We start from the raw sequence: 13,172 nt of genomic DNA on the forward strand, positions 1-13,172 counted from the left end.
AAATGGGGCTGGGGGCTGTGTCTGGTGGTCTTCTCCACTGACATCCTTCAGCGTTAGCCTTTGGTCCTGAGAGGGATTTTCTGTTGCTGCTAATGTTTATTTTGTAAAAATTTGGACTTAACTATAGGATATTTGTAATTACAAACTAATATTTTGTTAAAATTTTGATTTAACTTTAGCATATTTATAATTACAAAGTAACTCATGTTCTTAAAAAGAATTCAGACAACTAGGGGAAGTATAAAGAAATGAGTAAATTTTCCTTGTAATCCCAAAACTCAGGAATAATAACTCTTAATGTTCTGACTTACATATGTATCTAGAGACTTATGTGTATCTAATTTAAATAAAAATAAAATTGTATTTACTGGTTTTGACTTGTTTTTACTTACTATCAAATATAGATTCTTTTTCAGCTCAATGAAATAACTTTATAAGTAACAATTGTTACATTTGTATAATTTGAGTACATATGACATGTACCAGAAATACTAATCAATTTCATATGGATAAACATTAGGCTATTTTTAATATTTTGTTAAATTAGGCATTTTTTTTTAAAAATCAGTCTACCGATAGTATTTGAATATCATAAAATCTGTTCAACTATTCTTATATATAAAAAGTTTGCATGTTAAAAATTATTTCCTTAGCCTAAGTCCTTAGAAATTAAATCATTGTCCTAAAGTGCATATGTATTAAAGGTTTCTTATACAACTTGTGAAATACCAAAATAGAGTGCCAGGAAATATTTATTTCTGATTTCTATGTTATTTAAATATTTGTGTATATATGTATATATATGTTGTATATATTCCAAATATATATTATTTATATATTTCAAATATTTGTATATTAGTTCTTAAAGCAATTTTAGAATGATCTTCAAAACAGGTCTTTAAGTCCCCACATGATACGGCCTCTGCCAACCAATTTCTCCAGGCCAGTCACATGCCCCTTGAACACCATGCTTCATAGATACTGGTGGACACTCCATGGTCCCGATGCTCCAAGTTTTTCCCTACTCAGTACATTTGCCATATTCCCTGCACCATGGCCTCCTAGCAACCAATGTGGTGGATCTTTACATCATTCAAGTCTCACGGTAGGCAAGGCCTCCTCAGAAAGATCTTCCTCCAACCAACGCCTCCAAAGTTCATTCTGCCAGGGTTTTCTATGTCTGCACTTGCTTGTTTCCCAAGAACCTAGTACAATGTGGGCAGTTTTTTGTCTATGCACTTGGTTTTTATCTTGCTCAACAGAATGTAGATTCCACAAGGGCAGAGGACTTCTGTGTCTTTCACAGTTAATAGGTGGTATTTGTCTGTTTTCTGCTGCTGATTCAAATTCCTGAGGCTGACCAATTTGTAAAGAAAAAGATTTTACTTAGCTACAGTTCTGAAGGTTCAGAAGCATGGTGCTGACTTGTGCTTGGCCCAGTGGGAGCAGCAGGGAAGAGATTGCTTGGCTAGACAGGAAGCCAGAGAGAGAGAGGGCCAGGTTTACTCTTTCATAACAACCTGCTCTCACGGGAGCCACTGGGGTCCTGTAAGAACTCTCATAGGCACTTGTGAGGGCAATGTCCACAGAGATGTAGCTGCCTTCCACCAGGCTCCCCCTCTTACAGGTTCTATCACCGTTCAATACTGTCACACCGGGAATCAAACTTCCAACCCTTGAATTTGGAGGGACACACTCAAATCATAGCAGGTGTCCTATATATGTTTGTGGAAAAATTAAAGATCAGTGAACACATGGAAGATATTAGTGGGCTTGTGGTATATATGAAACCAGCTGAGCAAAATCTTAAAAAAATAATTAAAATAGAATCACATTTTTTATTTATTTGTTTTTAATTATTTGAGTCATTTTCCCAAATCCATAAGGGTCAAATGCTAGTGGTATAAGAAAATCTAGGACACTGATAGATGATAAAAGAAGAGTATTATTTCTAAGCAAATATTTCTCACCTCTCATTTTCTTGCTCAATCCTGCAAATATTGGCTCCCCTCTGAAGCCACAGAAATTGTCCTGTCCTGTTTGCTGATGGTTTCCATGTTGCTAAAGCTGCTGATTTTCTCTGTCCTTCTGCAATGGTGACGCACTGGCTCCACTCCATCCTTCCCAAGATCCTTCTCACTCTTGCTATCTTCCTACTACCCCATTAGTGCTTCTTTCGACCTGATCTCCAACCATAGCAGTGCCCCAAGAATTCAAACCTCCTTCTTCAGTTTTCTAGTTAGAAACTTCTCATCCAGTCCAAATCCCAAACTGTTATTTATATACTTCTCGAATATTTATCTCCTGACCAAGTCAGTCCTCTGAATTCTAGATTCAATGACATAGACCATTGCCTACTTGAAACCTGGCTCCTATCTTACCTTTAATGTGTCTGATGCAGTGTCTGAATCCAGCTTCTACCCTTTCCCCATCTCAGGTACACTCAACGATGTTTCTCCCAGACTCTATTATCATATCACATGAAACTTCCCTTAACATACCACCTCAAGCTTTATACTTAAGGGTAACTCTTATTTCCTTTCTGATATCCACTTCAAACAACCTACCTTCAAGATCTGTAAATGCATATTTGAAATCGACCCTCTTCTTTCCACCTCTTCTGCTACCCCCTAGCTGGAAACCATCACCATCTCTCACCCTGGTTACAGTGACGTCCTTCCAATTTCAAAGCTTTCACTCTCTCCTATCTACAAGGAATGTTGTACAGAGAAATCAGAGGGACCTCTTAAAAATGCAACCTAGATTATGTCACTCCTCTACTAAGGGTTACTGTAAGTAACCCTCAATTCTTACTTAATTACGGGATTCTTATATCCCTTAATTAAAGAGTGTAAGGCACTTACAGGCAAGGACAAGACAGCTGTGACAGAAATTTCCATTTAGAAAATGGAAGAATGAAAGGCATGTAAGCGTTACCGGTCTGGGGAGGCGCTGCGGCGTAGTGGGGAAAGCCTCTGCCTGCAGGGCTGGCATCCCACATGGGCACCGGCTTGAGTCCCAGCTCTCTGCTGTGGCCTGGGAAAGCAGAAGAAGATGGGCCCCGTCCTTGGACCCTGCACCCACACAGGAGACTCAGCAGAAGCTCCTGGCTCCTGATCGTCTCAGCTCCAGTCACTGCAGCCATTTGGGGAGTGAACCAGCAATGGAAAACCTCTCTCTGTCTCTGTCTCTGCCTCTGCCTCTTTATAACTCTCTGCCCTTTGAATAAATAAATATTTTTAAAAAACAGCAAAGTCCATTAGCCATGTGACATTGATAACCATCATTAAAAAAAAAAAAGTTACCAGTCCATACAAATTCTGAAGTCCAGGAGACCACATGTAGTCAGGGTTTCTCCCTCAAAATATTGGACGATCCTTGATTAGGGCCCGTTCACACTCTCCAGACATGGTCTTTGATGCACTGTTCTTTTCTACCTCTGGTTGATAACCCTATTCTAAACCCATTTATGTAGCCTTGGCACCTGCCATCACACTAAAATATTTGCCATGAAATATATTTATCTGTGAGCAGGGACTGTAATTCATTCTTGTAATTCCCACTGAGCAAGACTCAATTTACAGACTCTACTAAAGAAGGTATCTGTGAACTTTTTTTTGCTGAATATCATTTTTACAGTCTACAAATATCAGAAAGAGCTGTCTCAAACTTGGAAGATCTTGGGGCTGGAGCTATGGCGCAGCAGGTTAACACCCTGGCCTGAAGCCTCAGCATCCCATATGGGTGCCAGTTTTAGTCCCAGCTGTTCCTCTTCCAATCCAGCTCTCTGCTGTGGCCTGGGAAAGCAGTAGAAGATGGCCCAAGTGCTTGGACCCCTGCATCCATGTGGGAGACCCAGAAGAATCTCTTGGCTCCTGGCTTCAGATCGGTGTTGCAGCAATCTGGGGAGTGAACCAGCAGATGGAAGACCTCTCTCTCTGTCTCTCTCTGTCTCTCTCTCTCTCTCTGTAACTCTGCCTTTCCAATAAGTAAAATAAAATTTTTTAAAAAAGAAAAAACTTGGAAGATCCATGTCAGATCATAGGCGAGCACTTAGAAGAGAAAAAAGAAAATATTGGTTTCAAATTGTCATGAATAAGTCAATAAACCATTTTTATCCAAAATATTCTGAAACTATTATCTCAGAGCAAAGTTGAATCACTTCAATTTAATACCAGATAGGAGCTCTCGGAGGAGGAAATATTTGCATGATAATTAAGATATCAAAACATTGCTTCTTGCTATTGGCCAACTGGTAGGCATTCGTAAGTTGGTGTTTAGAGTGTAGAGAGTGCACAGTAGATCCACACAACCTGTCTGTTTACTGACAAGAGCTCTCTTCATTATATGCAGACGTGATTATCAAATAACAATACTGATAACCAACTCATGCAGATTTCCCATATGCTATGGACTGTATTCTCTTAAAATTCATATGTTCAAGCCCTAATCTATAATATGATAGTGTTGGAAATAGGCTTTGGAAAGGTAATTAAGGCTAGATGAGGTCATAAGTGTGAGTTGCAGTTTGGATGTCTATACCAAAACTCATACTGGAACTTAATTTCCATTGTGAGGTATTAGGAGCATGGAAATAATACAACTAGACAGGGCCTTTGGGATATGAATAGGTAAATAAGGTCAGCATGGTAGGGCTCCCATGACTGAATGCTGGTGACTTTAGATGAGGGAAAGAGACAGAAGACGTGCACACACTCTGTCTCTTGCCATGTGATGCCCTGAGCAACCTCCAGAATCCGTCAGTAAGAAGACCATCAACAGATGCTGCCCATCAACCCTAGAGAACCAAAATAAACTCTCTTTTATTTATAACCTGTCCAGTCTGTGATATTGTGTTCTTAGCCAAAGAAAATAGACAAAGGCAGCCGGGGTTCCTATTGATGGGCTCAGTGTCCTTAGAAAAAGAGACATCAGACAGCCGAAAGCCAGGAACTGGCCCTGCAAGCGCCCTGATCTTGCTATTGTGGTGTGGCCATCGAGTTGACAAATACACTACACATTATTTTCTTAGACCTGAATTTACCTGCGTGAGCAGGTTCACTATTGGCCTCACAGATGTATGTAATAAATTGAGAATCAATGAAATTCAGAAGCTTCCCAAATTTAATCAGTTTTCAGTCTCTGCCCCCCAGTATCTGGGAAAGGATCCTTGGTTGTAGCAGAGGTCGGGGTAGGGCAGGTGGTAGGGAGGTCCTGTGCACTGTAGGGTACTGAGCAGCACCCAGGGCCTCTAACCACCAGGTTCCAGCAGCATCACCCACTCCTCAGTTATGACGATCAAACATGTTTCCATGGGGCCGATATTTGGCCTGGCGGTTAAGAACTGGTTAAGATGACTGCATCCCAAACTGGAGCACCTGGGTTCTGTCCTCAGCTCTGACTCCTGACTCCAGATTCCTATGAATGTAGTCTCTGGGAGGCAGTGGGAATGGCTCCAGAGACTGGGTATCTGCCATCCACATAGGAGACTTGGATTGAGTTCCTGGCTTGCAGCTTAGGCCTTTGTTCAGTTTCGTTCAGTCCCTGTCATTGTGGTCGTTTGGTAACCGAAGCAGTGAATGGGAGCTCCTTCTGTCATTCTCTCTCTGCTTGTCAAATTAAGGAAGTATCATTTTTAAAAGTCTCAAGATGAGGCCGGCACTGCGGCTCAACAGGCTAATCCTCCGCCTAGCGGCACCGGCACACCAGGTTCTAGTCCCGATCGGGGCACCGGATTCTGTCCCAGTTGCCCCTCTTCCAGGCCAGCTCTCTGCTGTGGCCTGGGAAGGCAGTGGAGGATGGCCCAAGTGCTTGGGCCCTGCACCCCATGGGAGACCAGGAGAAGCACCTGGCTCCTGCCATCGGATCAGCGGGATGTGCCGGTCACAGCGCGCCAGCTGTGGCGGCCATTGGAGGGTGAACCAACGGCAAAGGAAGACCTTTCTCTCTGTCTCTCTCTCTCACTGTCCACTCTGCCTGTCCAAAAAAATAAATAAATAAATAAATAAATAAATAAATAAATAAATAAATAAAAATAAAAAGAAAGTCTCAAGATGGGCTGGGCCTTGTGGTGTTGCCGACTAAGCTGCCATCTGGGACTCTGGCATATTCATATATCGTAGTGCTGGCTGGAGCCCCATCTCATCTGCTTCTAGTCCAGCTTCTTGCTAATGTGCCAGAGAAAGCAGCAGATGATGGCACATGTGCTTGGGTGACCTGGAGTTCCAAGTTCCTGGCTTCAGCCCGGCCCAGCCTCACCTGTTGAGTGCATTTGGGGAGTGAACCAATGGATAGAGGATCTCTCCCCGACCCCCCCATCCATCCATCCATCCATCCCTCTGTGTCCCTCAAATAAATAAATAAAATCTTAAAGAAAAAGACTCCAGACACGCCACGTTTCCCCTGCCTGGGCCAGACTGTTGATGAGAATGCTGATTTGCAGTCTTACTGGAACCAGTTACTTTGGGCAGCACCAACATAGTTTATGTCTTTTATAGAGCTCATACTGCTTGATGTTGCAATCTATAAAAGCTGTAAATGGCTTTAAAAAAGAAAATCCAAGTGACTGAATGTTATGACAGTTTGGGGCAGGCTCCATTTCAACAGAAGGTGCAACTTGGGAACAATGTTTTCCATAATTGAGTTTCTTCCAATCTGAGGCGGGGAATCTGCAGGTGGCCCTCTCTTTGTTGGTGGCAAACTTCCAAACTCAAAGAAATCCATATGTCGCTGTAGCACCAGGCTTGTCGCCTGTGCCCTTAAGCGAAGGAAGTTTAGACTGTTGGCATTTTGTGACGCTCTCCAGAATGTCTGATTTCATAGACTTTTAAAAAAAAATTCAGCCACTGTGGACTCAAAATTAGCAAATAATTAAATGGAAAGTATTGCTACTCCTGAAAAAGTATGACAGTTTCCATTACATGTATTACCTTTGGCTATTTAAAAATTATACATAATAGGATTGTAGCTATTTTTGTCATTTTCACATGAAGAAAAATCAAATATAAATCCCTGATTTGCATATAGAGATTATGTTTTTCCTAAAATTGTATTATCAAATGTCCATCTCCTTGAAATGGACAAGATTTTATATGAGATTTGATCTGATATGCTAAGATTAGGTTTGAGATGGAGTTACCTATTCTTAGTCATATTTCATCAATTTATTGATAGTGATTCTGTCACAGGAAACCCCACGAGTCCTTTAAAGTCTAAAACTTAAAACACCTGGAAAAGTTGTTTCATTTTACCCCGCCTCCAATACACACTAGAACAATTTCTGAATTTGAGAGCAGTGTCAACCTCCAGAAAGCATTTCCTCTTCCACTTCAATTTTGCCTGTCAGTCAGCTGGAGAGTTACAAGGACTTGTTTGCCTGAAGGAGCAGACTCTGACTGCAAGTCAGCAACACCCAAGTCTGTTCTCAGCGGCCACAGAGGGGCCGGAAGGAAAAGTTTTGTTCCAAATACAGATATAAATGATCATGTTCACCCCCCAACCATTTTTTACTTGGTAATCATAAGCCAAATTTTGAACCAAATCTTGACAATGACCCTGCTAAAAATACATGTCTATGCGATGGGGTGTGGAGTTTAAGATCTTTATAAAAATGCCTTTATTAGCTTTATAAGGTGGATATTTCCCCTTACTCATTTAAAACAAACAACAAAAAGCAATGACTACTCTTTTCTAAAAATATACAAAGCAAGGTGAGATTGAAAACTTCCTTTTCTCATGCCATCTGCAATTGCCCTTCTCAGGGAAACCTACCGTTAAATTGTCATATATTCAGATTTTTTTAAAAATTAAAAACTGGATATATGAATGCACGTTTTATAACCAGAGATTTAACTATCCTAATGCTATCCACCCTGACGTTTACATGCAATTATATACCGTAGGGATATTTTTATAGCTTCTCTCGATCTCTTTTTGAAGTGTGTATGGAAACTGGTCACATTATTATGGAGTTCCAGAAGCCCCATGATCTGCTATCTGGAAGCTGGAAGATCTGAAAAGCCAGTGATAGAATTGAGCCTGAGACCAAAGGCCTGGAAAGCAGAGGAGCTGATGCTGTACGTCCTGGTCTCTAAGTCCCAAAGGCTGTAAGAACCAAGAACACCACCTCGGAGGGCCCTGGGTATCCCAGGAAGAGACAGAGAGCAACTCGGTCCTTCCTCCGCCTTTCATCCTGCTCAGGCTGTCAGATTAGATGAGGCTCAGCCACCCTGGAGACGGCAATCTGTACTCAATCTACTGATTGAAATGCTAATCTGTTTTGGAAATGCTTCCACAGATACACCCAGGAATAATGTTTTACCAGCTCCCTGGGCATCCCTTAGGCCAGGCAAGCTGACACATACAAGTAGCGATCACAAATGGTTATGTCATTGTTTTAAAAACAAATACCCTCTGGATGGGTGCTCAGGTAGTTTATGAACCTGTTGTAGCCACCTGTGGATAGATGCAACTCTGCTTCTTCCTGCCGGCTGCTCCATCATGCTCACCCAACCCACCGGCATACACCTGCTAGATACCGGGGCCTCCTCCCTGGTCTCGAAGTTTGGATCTTCTTTCTCTGTTATCTATTCCCTACTTAGCAGCCAGAGTGATCTCATTGAAATATACATCCTATGGTTCACTTTCCTACCCAGAGCCCTACCATATTTTCCCATTTTGCTGTAAGTAAAAGCCAAAGCCATCTCGACGGAAAAACAGCAGATGCCTTCTCTGTTCCCTCTGTTACACCTGTCACTTCTCTAACCTCACCTGTTTCCCCATTTTTTTTTTTTCTCTAGTTTATTCCATCCCAACCACAGGCCTCCCTAATGCTTCTTCAAGGTGCCAGGCACCGTCCCACCCCACGGCCTTCACACCTGCTGTACACTCGGGCTTGACCTAGCTTCCTCCTCAACTTTCCTCCCTCTCCTCTTTTTGGTCTTTTCTTAAATTTCTGGTAAGGTCTTTCTTGACAATCATACTTTAAAACTCCATATACTCCGTGCAGATTTCCATTCTCATATCACAATTTCATATTTTCTACTTTAACTCTATTCTTTGTTTCCTTTCACAATAAGAATATAAACTCTACTGAGGAGAGAAAAACAAATTTAAACATTTGTTAACAACTGACTCCCTAAAGCCTTGAACATAGTAAGCACCCGAAAACATGTATGAGTGAACATAATAGTGATAAAATGAGAATCTGGTCAAAAACTGTTGAATTGATTGTTAGAAAAAGAATCTCTAGATCAAAAGGAAAACAGTCACATGTTTATACAGTCTTCGAGGGGTCAACATTAGAGACAGCAGAAATATTTGAAATCCGACTGAACCGGGGAAACATTCCGGGGAGCAGAAAATTGAAGAAACGGTTGTTGGTGAGGCGCTCAAGCTGTCCTCGGCCTCAGGCAACTGTATCAGGCAGGGCCGTTAAAATTCTTGCCATGGTTAAGACAGATGACAAGAGTAATCTCGAGTGTTTATTTCCCTTGATTCCTGTATCAACAAAGGACTGAGCCAGAAAATAAGCCAGAAAAAAACAGATCAAATATTTTTTAAAAAATGAAGCAGTAGCAAAGAAGGAAACAAAACCTACTATATCCCGAATCCAACGCCATCACAGCCTCGTGGTGCTGTAATTTCTGCATTCACAGAGGCACAAAGCCCCCATGAGTGTGAGTGTCTTGCTCATCAGCTCCTGTTTACATCTCAGTCTTGTCAAGCTGAGAAAAAGCATCAACCCATCAAACCATCTATTTCAAACCAGACTCAGTGTCAAATTCAGGGCCATGCAATTAAATATAATTAGAGGGAGCTCAAGTCCAAGTCATTCCCATAACTCCAATGTCAAACTCATCAAATGCCATTAATATCCACCAGTGTAATTACATGACGAACGTTGCTCTAGCACTGTGACCAAAGCACACATGTGTGGGCACAAACATGACACACAAGTATGCGTGTGTGTGCGCGCGCACACACACACACACACACACTACACTATTTTCCTAAATTCCCTAGGCAGCCTGCAGATTTGTCTTTCTGTCAAGGCCCCTCCTAGTGAATACGGAGAACAATAACATCAGGCAAGGCCACCATGGCAGACGCATGTCTAGTGATGAACTGCCTTCTGCAAGAGTTAATTCTTTGTGAAAATATTGACTCACTCTTTGCTATTTCTCCTTGGGCTTTTTTCCAAACTTATATGTGCCATTTATGTTATTGAGATATTTTTTAACACCCACTAGAAGCTTGAAAATCCAAAGTTGCCTTCTACAACCAGAAACATTCTTGTGAAGCAAGAATAGAAATGCAATGAACAGGGCAGAATTAGCTTAAGATGTGGATTTCTGATTTATTGCCCTTTGTTAAAATGGTATATATGCCTCTTTGTCAGACTGCCTCTTTGGGGTTTTCAATTAATTTCTGTGAGACTTCTTGTGCATATGAAATAAAGCTTTTTTCCATTAATCTGTTATTTATCATATTAATTTCCAAGACCTAAGCCACATAATCAGAATTTAGAAAAGATTTCCCCCTCCTCTATAGATATTTAATGTCTGCCAAACTTCCCTCTGGGCACAAGGCTTGCCAAGTGGGTTTTGGAATTCAACTCATTTTTGCAACCTGTGGGAACTTAGGGAATTTAAGGAACTTTTTAAGTTTCTGGTTAAGAAAAGCCAGATTCCTTTTTTGTTAGTGTTGCTGGTTTTTGTACTTTTTAAAAATTTTTAGCTCCCACATATAAGGGTGCACATGCTGTACTGGTCTTTCTGTCTGGCTATTTCACTCAACGTTACATGCTCCAGTTGCATCCATTTGATGCGAATGTTAGAATTTCGTTCATTTTTTATAGCTGAAATGTCTATGTGCACCAGAATTGCTGCAAATATATTTTTGTCAACCTTTGTTTTATATCTTTGTCAAACCAACGGTTAAGAATGCTACACTGGGGCTGACGCTGTGGTGCAGCAGGTAAAAGCCCTGACCTGAAGTGCCAGCATCCCATATGGACACCAGTTCTAGTCCCAGCTGCTCCACTTCCCATCCAGCTCCCTGCTGTGGCCTGGGATAGTGGTGGAAGATGACCCAAGTCCTTGGGCCCCAGCACCCGTGTGGGAGACCCGGAAGAAGCTCCTAGCTCCTGACTCCTGGCTTCAGATCGGCACAGCTCCACCTGTTGCGGCCATTTAGGGAGTGAACCAGTGGATGGGGGACTTCTCTCTGTGTCTCTACCTTTCTCTGTAACTCTTTCAAATAAATAAAATAAATCTTAAAAAAAAGAATGCTATACTAATATAGTTTTAATGATCTATAATTATTTTAAAATGTATTGTATATTGGTGAAATGGTTAACTTTTCATTTGATTACTGTTTATAGCCCTTGCCTATATTACCACTGAACTAGGGTCTTTTTACTTTTTACTTGTTGATCTCTTCAGTTAGTGGAACAGCAAGCCCTCGACTGTAATGTTAACTAAAAACGTGTTATCTAAAAAACTAAAAAAGAAGGAAGGAAAAAAGGGAAGGAGGGAATATCATTGTATTCTTAGAATTGTGTCTATGCCTTTCTCTGTCTCTCCCTCTCTCTGTGACTCTGCCTCTCAAATAAAGAAATAAAATCTTTAAAAAAAAAAAAAAAAGGCTGGAGGGGGAAGAGGCTGGCACAGTATGTAGGCTGGGCTTCTGCCTGCAGCGTCGGCATCTCATATGTTCATGTCCCAGCTGCTCCTCTTTTTTTGTTTGTTTGTTTTAAAGATTTATTTATTTATTTGGCGGGCGCCGCGGCTCACTAGGCTAATCCTCCACCTAGCGGCGCCGGCACACCAGGTTCTAGTCCCTGTCGGGGCACCGGATTCTGTCCTGGTTGCCCCTCTTCCAGGCCAGCTCTCTGCTGTGGCCCGGGAGTGCAGTGGAGGATGGCCCAGGTGCTTGGGCCCTGCACCCCATGGGAGACCAGGAGAAGCACCTGGCTCCTGCCATCGGATCAGCGCGGTGCGCCGGCCACAGCGCGCCAGCCGCGGCGGCCATTGGAGGGTGAACCAACGGCAAAGGAAGACCTTTCTCTCTGTCTCTCTCTCTCACTGTCCACTCTGCCTGTCAAAAAATAAAAAATAAATAAATAAATAAAATTTAAAAATAAAGATTTATTTATCTATTTGAAAGGCAGAGTTACAGAGAGGCAGAGGCAAAGAGAGAGAGATGTCTTCCATCCGCTGGTTCACTTCCCAAATGGTAGCAACGGCCAGAGTTGAGCCAATCTGAAGCCAGGAGACAGGAGTTTCTTCTGGGTCTCCCATGCAGATGCAGGGGCCCAAGGACTTGGGCCATCTTCCACTGCCTTCCCAGGCCATAGCAGAGAGCTGGATTGGAAGTAGAACAGCCATATCTTGAACTGGTGCCCATATGGGATGCTAGCACTACAGGCAGTGGCTTTACCTGCTAAGCCACAGTGCCGGCCCCCAGCTGCTCCTCTTCTGATCCAGCTCTCTACCTGTGGCATGAGAGGGCAGTGGAGGATGGCCTAACTGTTTGGACCCCTGCACCCCTGTGGGAGACCCAGAGGAAACTACTGGCTCCTGGCTTCAGATTGGCCTAGATCCGGCCATTGTAGCCATCCGTAAAGCGGCCAATGGAAGATCTTTCTCTCTGCCTCTCAACTAAATAAATACAATCTTTTAAAAATGAGAGAGAATTGTGTCTGTGAACTATGAAAAAACAGACTATTGGCCAGCACCACGGCTCATTTGGCTAATTCTCTGCCTGCGGCGCCAGCACCCTGGGTTCTAGTCCCGGTTGGGGCACCAGATTCTGTCCCGGTTGCTCCTTTTCCAGTCCAGCTTTCTGCCGTGGCCTGGGAGGGCAGTGGAGGATGGCCCAGGTGCTTGGGCCCCTGCACCTGCATGGGAGACTAGGAGGAAGCACCTGGCTCCTGGCTTCGGATTGGTGCAGTGCGCCAGCCGCAGCTCACCAGCTATAGCGGCCATTTGGGGGGTGAACCAACGGAAAAAGGAAGACCTTTCTCTCTGTTTCTAACTCTGCCTGTCAAAAAAACAGACTATCATAAAAAACTATCTTAAAAAAAACCTTCTCATGGCTAAAGTCCTCATCTTTAACTATTTCCCTTCACCGTTTTTGTAAGAATTTTCATAATTATTAATGGGCATTTA

Source organism: Oryctolagus cuniculus, chromosome 11, assembly GCF_051225735.1.
Source record: "Oryctolagus cuniculus isolate XC-2025 breed Fujian yellow rabbit chromosome 11, ASM5122573v1, whole genome shotgun sequence".
Lineage (NCBI taxonomy): Eukaryota > Metazoa > Chordata > Mammalia > Lagomorpha > Leporidae > Oryctolagus > Oryctolagus cuniculus.